Here is a 10413-nt window from a genome sequence, read left to right as displayed (position 1 = left end):
AGCAAGTATAATTATCATTGGTGTTCTCAGTCACTTAAATGTTTGGGGGTTCAACTCACTGCCTCTTATGACACTCTATATCGGGCCAACTTCCCTCCCCTGTTTTCAGAAATTAACCGTTTGCTGACTCATTGGACCACCCTTCCCCTATCCCTGTTGGGGTGAATTAATGTTCTCAAAATGTCCATCCTCCCTAAATTATTATATTTGTTTGAAACGATAATATCCACCAATTTGTACTTATTTTTACCAAAGATATGTAGTAGTATAAATTTTGGCCAAAATTTATGAAGAAAAAATTACTAATCTGCTACATTTTATAACAGAAACAAAGAAAAATTCATTTTTTTACAGAATTTTCTGTATTTTTTCTTTTATAGCACAAAAAATAAAAAACCCAGCGGTGATTAAATACCACCAAAAGAAAGCTCCATTTGTGTGAAAAAAAGGACAAAAATGTAATATAGGTCCAGTGTTGCATGACTGAGTAATTGTCATTCAAAATGTGAGAGCACCAAAAGCTGAAAATTGGTCTGGTTATTAAGGGTGTTTAAGTGCCCAGTGGTCAAGTGGTTAAAGGAGCAGCCTCCACTTTATCTGGAATAATGTCTCCCACAGGATGGCAGGGATGGTGGTCCTGGCCCGGAAGAGTGGGGGGGGGGGGGTTGGGAGGCCCAGACTTCATCAAATACTATTATGCCTCACACTTGAGAGTTCTTGCCTCCTGGAAGGCCCCAAATAGGTGGGTGGAAATAGAAATGAGTGTCATGGCCCCGGTCCATCCTTGCTATATGCTCTGGTCTTCTACTGCCCTTCATATGCCCCAATTACGGAAAATCTGTTTAGCTCCAATGCTGTTCACATTGTCTGTTTGGAAAAGATGTTCCGAGGCGTTATTCCCTGTCCTCACTGTGCCCACCACTCTTGAATATCCTATTCAACCCAGACATCCCAGATAGCCTTTCTTATGACCATATGCTACCATGGACCCAGGCAGGACTTTTCCAACTATGACACTTTGTTAACCCAGTGACACGACATTTACTGACTTTTCCCTGATTTTCAAAGACAGCATCAGATTCCCCAAAAGCTTTTACACCTATACTTACAGATTAGACATTTTTTCTCCACCAGATCCCCTTCTTTGACTTTGGAAAAGCCAACAGACTTTGAGGCCCTAGGCACTAAAAGGCTCTCATAAGCCCCAAATGATCTCTACCCAGGCATGTACTGGCCATTGAGACTACAGGGAGTTTCCCGGTGGGCCGATGGCTCAGTGGTCCAGTTTCAGTGACAAAGTAATGGCATGCACGGCTTGCCCTCAACGTCACGCAGTGATGTGAGAAAGATGAGAAAAATACAGAGGAGAATAAGTGAAATAATAAAAGAGGTTAGTGAGGACTCCTTATGTTATGCTACTTATGTTTTTTTGCACAATTACGTATAGTTTTATATACTGTTTTTGTGCTTGTTTGCAAAATTAAAGTGGGCTGGTCTGGATGAAGTCCAGGGCCAAATTTTTGTCCAAGTCCAGCCCTGTCTCTACCATCTATAAAATATTGCATGAGGCTGTTCCTATGAAGGTAAATAACCACCACTACATTTTGGGAATGCCCCCCCGTCCACCACTTTTGTCTCAGAGTCCAGAAATTGTTAGAAACACTGGTTGGTAACCCTGTCCCTCTGACGCCCATGCACTATTTGTTAGGTCTCCCTTTTCCTGGTGTTTCTAAGGCTCTGCGCCGACTGATGTCTTTTATCTCATTGGCTGCCAAATTGGTCATTCCTAGGACTATGGTTGTCCACCTCACCCCCAACACTCCCACAACTGCTCACTACTGTGGCTGACATACGTAAAATGGAGTGTGACGGCTGTAGTGGAGGGTACGGAAAATAAATTTTCTGAAACCTGGTCAGCATGGGATGATTCTGTATATAGTTTTGAAGGAAATGAAGCTACTTAGTTAACTTCAGTTGCTTACATATTCTTGTGAGATTGTACGCTAATTACTTTTCTTTTTGTACAGATCTCTATGTGAGGTTATACAGTATGTTTATATTACCTCTATAACTCCTTTACGGATAGGGTAGGAGGTTGTTTCAACTTTTTCTTTATGGGTTTGACTATTTCTCTCGCACTCAAGTCAACAGTTTAATCACATCGCTATTCCTTTATTTGTACAAATAATGTTTGCCTTGTAGCTCTCTAAGCCCTTATACACACGGTCGGAGAATCCGTCGGAATGTGTCCTATCGGACCGTGTCGTCGGATAATCCGACTGTGTGTGGTATGCATCGGACTGATTCCGTCTGAATATCCGTCGGACCCAATTTTCCAACTTGTTGGAAATATTTCTCGACCAACTGGGCCGATCGGACATACTCCGATCATGTGTAGAGAATTTTGATCGGACCAAGTGCCATGCATGCTCAGATCAAATTCCTACATCAAAGCTATTGGCTACTAGCCTGAATGTAGTCCCATCGTAACGAAATTACATCATCACATTCTGAAAGATCAGATTTTTCACCAACTTTGTCCGACCGTGTGTATGCAACAGTTTCGGACAAGATCCGACGGATTTGGTTGTGGAAATCTCCGACCGTGTGTACAGGGGCTTAGTCAGTGTATATCTGCATTACTTCAAAATGTTAATGTTTCAAATGTATTTTCTTTTGTATGACTTGCAAAAACGTATAAATGAACAATTAAAAAAAAAAAGAAAATCAGACGTTGAGTTCACATCCGACAAAAATTATACAGTCTGATAATTTTTGTCGGAAAAGTGAAATTGGCTGTTAAAAGAACCGTACTAACGATCCAATAATCGGCAGAATTTATCCATCCAATTTTAGTATTGTATGTAGGGACCTTAAAGGGGTTGTAAACCCTTGTGTTTTTTCACCTTAATGGATCCTATGCATCCTACCTCTCTGCCCGTTCTCTCGGGTGTTGATTGCATAGATTGATAACAGCGGCACCATTGGCTTCCTCTGCTGTCAATCAAAGTCAATTAGCCAATGAGGAGAGAGGGAGCTGGGGGTTGCTGTGGGGGCACTCAGCAGGAGAGAGGGGCCAGAAGCTCCAGCCTGGGACCCGAGAAGAAGAGGATCCAGGCTGCCCTATGAAAAACCACTGCACAGAAATAACATTTTTGTTATCTCTGTGCAGTGGTTTTGTTATCTATTAAAAAAAATAATTATTTTATTTTAATAGAAAAAAAAACAAGACTTTACAATCACTTTAACATCCCATGTCCACAGGTACAATTATTACTTCCTTCATTCAACCCTGCCACTATAGACAAGGTTGCTAAACTTTTCTCTAACATCCACCTAACCACCTGCCCCCTGGACCCTGTCCCTCGCAAATGCTAAGGCCACCCTCTGGTTCTATCCCACACTCTCTAACTCACATCTTCAATCTCTCCCTCTCTTCTGGCATGCACTAGTCACCCCCATACTTAAAAAAGCCCTCACTAGGTAATCTTAACAACCCATCTCCTTGCTCACCTTTTTATACAAACTCCTTGAACATCTGTTCTACAACCGACTAAGCAACCACCCCGCCAGGAATAACCTTCTTGATCCTCCTAAAATTCACAATCTGATAAACAGCTAACAGCTAAATCTAATGAACACTATTCTGTACTCCTACTCCTGGACCTTTCTGCTGTCTTTGACACAGTGGACCACCCCCTGCTCCTCAAAAAACTCCACGCCTTTGGTCTCCATGACTGTACTCTTTGATGGTTCTCATCCTACTTATCCAATTGTACTTTTAACATTACTTACAATACTACCTCCTCCTCTCCTCTCCCTTCCTATGTCGGGGTCCCCCAAAGTTCTGTTCTTGGACCTCTCGTATTCTCCATGTACACCTCCTCCCTTGGTTAGCTGATCCAATACCATCTCAACGCTGACAACACCCAAATCTTTGTCTCTACTCCTCAGCTCGCACCTTCAGTCTCCTCACGTATCACTAATCTACTAACAGACATCTCAACCTGGATGTCACACCACTTCCTCAAACTCAATCTATCTTCTGCCCCCAGTTTCTCTGTCAAGATCGATAGCACTACTATCAGACCAAACCCTCCACCAAGTTCTAGGTGTAATCCTGTTCTCTGGACTATCCTTTTGGCCCCACGTCCAATCAATATCCAAATCTTTCCGCCTCAACTTCAACAACATCTCCAAAATACGCCCCTTGCTAACCAATGACACCACAAAGCTCCTAGTTCACTCCCTGGTCATCTCTCGCCCCGACTACTGCCACTCCCTCCTCACAGGATTACTTTTACATAAGGTATCCCCCTTCAGTCCATCATGAATGCTGCTGCCAGACTCATCCACCTTACCAATTGTTCAGTGTCTGCTATTCTTCTCTGTCAATCCCTCTACTGGCTTCTGCTCACCCAGTGAATATATTTAAAATACTAACAACAACTTACAAAGCCCCCAGTTACATCACTAACCTAGTCTCAAAATACCAACCTACTCATTCTCTTCATTCTTCCCAAGACCTCCTGCTATCTAGCTCCCTTGTCACTTCCTCCCATGCTTCAGGACTTTTCCAGAGCCACTCTCATCCTATGGAACTCCTTACCCCAATCTGTCCGACTATCTCCTACTCTGCTTACTTTTAGACGATCCCTAAAAACTCTCTTCTTCAGAGAAGCCTCTCCTGCCCACACTTAACAACTGTATTTTTATTTTCTCCATCAGATCATCCCCCACAGTTATTACTTTTTCTATCACTTGACCCTCCCGTCTAGATTGTAAACTCTAACGAGCAGGGCCCTCTGATTCCTTATGTATTGAATTGTATTTTAACTGTACTGTCTGCTCTCATGTTGTAAAGAGTTGTGCAAACTGTTGGCACTATAAAAATCCTGTATAATAATAATGTGTGGTTCAGTATACAATTAGAGAGATAAATACTAGGAGGCAGGTAACAAGTTTTTATGGCAGAAGAAATATACAGAGTGTCTTCTACCATAAAAGACTACCTGCCTGTATTTTTTTTGTCCAGCATTTCAAGAGCATTTATTTACATTTGTACATCCTTCAGAATAATTGCCTGCTTCAAAAGTTGTCTTGTTTTCTTCCAGCGGAGGGCAGCCAAGTCCATGATGTGTACCCAAGCTTAGCCTGTGTTTGGCACAGATCCATCATCTTGTTGCAGCTGTTAGGAAGTGATGGAGAGATCTGTATTTGCTTCCACGGTGTGAAAACCGCGAGGGTCCTCATTGGTGCTGGCGCCTTCTTCCTGGTGCTATCTTGATGGCACACAGGCACTGTGCTGCAATGTAAACTGTGCTGTGCATGTTCATTTTAAAGATAGCTGTGCGCAGGCAGGTAGGTGTATTTTATTGGAGATGAAACTTTGCATGTCTCTTCTGCAATAAAAAAAAAAAACAACCCTGCCAGCTTGCATTTTTTTACATATTACACTTTAGTTCTGCTTTAAGTCTAAAAAAACGTTTTAATTGGGGTCGTACTTTCACCACCTCGGTTCTCATACCTGTATAACCCTTATTGAATTGTGGAATTTTCACATTTCTAATAAGGGTCTGCTTATTCTGCGATAACTTTCAACTGTCAATACTTAACCCTTGTACACACAGTCGGACATTCTGACGGAAAATGTCCGATCGGACCGTGTTGTCGGATAATCCGACCGTGTGTGGGCTTCATCAGACTTTTTCCATCGGAATGTCCGACCAACAAAGTTTGAGAGCTGGATATAAAATTTTCCGACAACATGATCCAATCGGACTTTGTCCGATCATTTGTAGAGAATTCCGATTGGACAAAGTGCCACGTATGCTCAGATCAAATTCCTAGACCAAAGCTATTGGCCACTAGCCTGAACGTAGTCCCGTCGTAACGAAATAATGTCATCACGTTACGAACGATTGAATTTTCCGACAACTATGTCCGACCGTGTGTATGCAACACCAGTTTCGGACAAAATCCGTTGGAAAAAATCCAACGGATTTTGTTGTCGGAATGTCCAACCATGTGTACGGGGGCTTAGAAGTTTTGGGGTTTCAAAAAAACAAAAACATACATACCCACCTCCATGCTGCAACATTGTTATGATGCTGCAGCTGTTGCCTGCCAGCTCTAAGCCTGAGAACTGAGTAATTACATGACTGATCGCTCAGTTCTCAGTCTTCTCGGAGCAGAAAGCAGTGACAGTCAGCCACCACTCTTCGCTCTGCCTCTCCAACACTCACTGGAGCATTGGGCTGGAGAGCAGTGGGCAAAGTTGGCTTTGGCTCTCAGCTGCTCACTGAGAGCAAGAGTCAGCTGTCAATCAGGCACCTGACAATATGGTTGAGATCATTCCAGAGCTGGAAGTGACTTTGTGACATCTTACTCTGAGTCACAGGAGTCAAAAATAAGTGTGACTCAGAAATGAAGTATAGCTAAAAATGCTTTGGCCTTACTTATCTTTTAACAAAGAACTTCAGGGATTGGATTGCATCACACACTTACTTTGGGCCAGCCTGGCTTAAACTAAAGTAGATGCCACTGGACAAAAATGCAACGTTTCCCCAGAATGGTGAAGTTGTGGGAGCAAGTGACTCATTTATTTAGAACACAGAGGAAAGTTGCTGGTGCCCTGCCAGAAGAGGATGCTGGCCTAATAAGTGTGAAAATTAATCCAATTACTGATGTTCTTCTTAGAATAATATGAAAATAAAGTAATACATAACTAGGTTTTTTGTGTTCTATGCAATCTATAGAAAAAAAGACAATTTTTTTTTAAAATGATGGATTTTTTTTTAATTTCGGCTGTGGTATTGTTCATTCATCTCTATGGGGTGCATTGCCAGATAGTTCTGCCTGTCTGCTGGCCATCTCTTTCCACTACTTCCTTAATTCCCTGCATGCTTTGTAGCTTTTCTGTTTACTTTTGATTTCTAAGAACTACATATCCCATGGTACCTTGCTACCTGCAAGCTGTGATTTCTGTACTGACTCCGCCTCCTAAAACTCCTCCCCTCAGCACCTCTGTAGTTCAAAAGGCAGACTCTGTGAAATGTGTGACACAGCAGTCACTACTCACAAGGCATAGTGAATATGTGCCACTGAATTCAAGGAAGTAATTATGTGGGGATGTTCACAAAGTAAGATTACAAACTTCAAGATCACTCAGAATAATAGGAGCAAGCTAGAAATTATTGAGATTCATTGTGAAAATTCATATCTGATTTTACATTTTTACTATAGATACACTTTAACTGGCTTCTGACCAAATCCCAATATAGGTGTCTGTCTCTAATTATTGTGGGAACTGCTTCATTGATATGAACTAATGGAATGGTACTATGTACATTGCGGAGTGTTTAGTGGAGAATGGACTCGGTCACCCTGACTTTACTGCTTGGCTACCAGCAGTCTCATAGTTTCAGTGATTGTGCACAACCTCTACCTAAAAATATACATCCTGTGAAAATCATGAACAAATACATTAATAAGTAACTTTGTTGATGGTCCTCTAAATTTTTATCTTTGTCGAGACTGTGCAAACACAATAATAGCCGGTATGTTGAATTGGTATCCTGTTTATTTTTAAAGCTTGTTTAAATTTGACATAAGTGCTTGGTAACCCATGTACAAGTGGTATTCTACAGAGCCGTGATCGGGAGGGAAGGCAATAATTGGAGGAAATAGAATAGGAAGTCACAATAGTATTTTAAGGTTTATTCTTGTATACTATTATCACAGTGCCAAAAATGTTATCTGCATGCGTTCCATATTGCTTAACCTGTTGCCTCCCAGGTAATGCATGTGCGCTCCCAGCAGGTCTATAGTAATTACCAGGAGCCAGTGGGTCTGGCTTCCATTCATGTGACCACTGTAACAGCCAATCAGAGTGGTCATATGTAGAGGTGCCCTCGTAGGAGCCACTGAGTGTAGTGGCCCACCTGTCACCCTGCCCAGTCCGGCATTCACTTCCCAGTCACTTTTGAGACAATGAACAGTCCTTGCAATTGTTTTGTATTTTTATTGAGGGATTTGAACTTGGATAGGGATAGGAATATAAGGGATGCCCATAGAACAAGCAATTGGTTGATTGTATATCAATCAGTTGGGACATCTATATACACTTGGCTTACTCCAGTCTCCTCCAACACGTCTCTTGCTTGCAGACCATTAAGCCCCATACACACTATCAGATTTTCTGCTTATTTTTGTCTTCAGATTTACCAAAACCATGTAGTGCAAGGGCCTCCCTGATTGCATGCACATTGAAACTCCTAATGATTGACCTCATATTATATGGTTTTGGTAAATCTGAAGGAAAAAATCTGCAGAAAATCTGATAGTGTGTATGGAGCTTAACTCTCTCTCTCCAGCACAACACTTAACTCGAGGCACAGATAGCACGTGGTTAAGCCCAGCAACTGCCTTTTTCAGGCAGGGACTGCAGGTCCCTTTAACGTAGCAAAAATTGAAATAGGAAGTATTTTAGTGCTACAGTAGCTGTCCTATGGCGGACTACTGCTCCCAGTAAGTCCTCTTTAGGCCCTGCCAGCTCTCCTGGCTGCAGCTGCCCGACTTCATTGCCCATGACATTGCAATCCTTACTGGCTCCACACTCAGCTCTGGCTGTTTCCTCTCAGTCCTCTCTGACATGCCTCTCCAGTCCTCCCAACTGCCCATGTCATTCACCAGCCCTCCTGGATGCAAACCAGTGGTTCCCTCCTGAAGACTTGACTGGCAGTACTAGATTCCGCTGTCCTCTGTGACTCCCCTCTGTGCCTCCTGTTCAGATCCTCCATGCGTTCTTGAAAGGATCCCTCCTTCAGCCGTGTCCCGGGCCCAAGGTCACTCCCCCAGATTAGGGAGCTCCCTCAAAAGCCCAGACAGCCTAGTACTCCATCCTCAGCACTTCCACCCGGCAACTCCTCCCCAGCTGGGCTGACTCTGTATTTAAGGGGGCCTTAGGGTTGCCACCTGTCCGGGATTGACTCAGACAATCCAGGTTTGGAATTATGTGTCCGGGTTTCAGGCAGACTGAAACCCAGACACATTATTCAGACCGGGCTTTGGCTCCCCAAGTAACCAAGGTAGTCACACACAAATCTGTTGCCATCTGGGAGTTGTGGGTGGCTGTCTGGGGGCAGGTTTAGGATCACTGAGGGGCAGAAGATGTGTCAGGTGTGTCAGTGGGGAACAAGCAGCTTAAAGAGGAACTGCAACCTCCTACATTTTTTTCACTGCTTACCTTTGACATTCTTCAGCATAATAAGCATACTTACCTAGCCAGCAGGTCCAGCGTTGTGCCGCTGGGATCCTTCTCTCTGCAGCCACTGCATGGGTCTAGTGCCGCCATGTTGCTGGACAGTGGCAGGTTGTTTTTTTTTTGGGGGGGTGTGGTTACCAGGTTACCAGCCCTGCATTTATCCCATCTATAGCGCAGGCAGCGCTTCCCTCCCAGTGACAGGCGGCAGCCACGGCGCCGTGCGTCTCCTCCCTCCTCCCTTCTCCCAATAAGATCGCTTCTCCTTTCGAGTCAGGAAACGGGTCCGCTTCCCAAATGACCGGGAGGAGAATCAGTGTGACAATAGCGAATATTCATTTTCTGCCTCTAATCACGTGCTTAAAAAAAAAACAACCCATTGGAATCCAAGTGTCCAGCGCACGGCATGTAAATGAGGGGACTGGACATATGGTTAGGGGGATGGTGCCCCTGCGCCCTGCATTATGGGCCGCTGGATCAGCTGCCGGCTCTTCCGGGTGCAGGTTCTGCTCGGCGTGCTCCCCTTCTCTTTTGCTGAATGAGACTGCATGTCATGTATCTCAGGAGGCAGCGGGGGCACAATGTAAATTCCGGAAAACAGGTCCGAGCCTTTTTTAATAGGAAAAAAACATGTAGGTAAAAAATAAAAAAATACCAAAACCACATTGCTGTCTTTCCTTCTTCATCAGGAGCTGGCTGTCTGTTCCTGGTTCTTGCAGCCTGCCACCTGATGACGGGGCACCAGATCTTTTTGCCATGGTGTCAAATGAGATCACGCAAACTTCGTCTGTTGAATAAAACTGTTGCCTCTTGGAATATGTGACGTGGGTGTCCCAGGATGCTGCAGGAGTAGGCTAAAACATCACCCTAGTCCAGCCTTTTTCAACTGGAGTGCCTTGATGTCTCTTCAGGGGTGCCTTGGCAAAATTGCCCAAAAACTGAAGGGTGAGGAAATAAATAAGGCTCCATGCACACTAGGATGCTTAGTGCCTGTTCACACCAGCGCGATGTCAGACATCGCAGGTGATTCGCACCACACTGCAGATCATATGCGGATGTGCAGCTCAAATGCGATGTCTGTGAATTTGCATCGCATTCGGACCAAAATCACGCAGGATATTTTTTTATGTCCGCACCAGAATTCACACCCA

Source organism: Lithobates pipiens, unplaced genomic scaffold, assembly GCF_037356315.1.
Source record: "Lithobates pipiens isolate NorthernLeopardFrog02 unplaced genomic scaffold, aLitPip1_a1.2 Scaffold_3, whole genome shotgun sequence".
NCBI classification, from domain to species: Eukaryota; Metazoa; Chordata; class Amphibia; order Anura; family Ranidae; genus Lithobates; species Lithobates pipiens.
The sequence above is the reverse complement of the archived record's forward strand: the minus strand, read 5'-3'. Positions refer to the sequence as shown.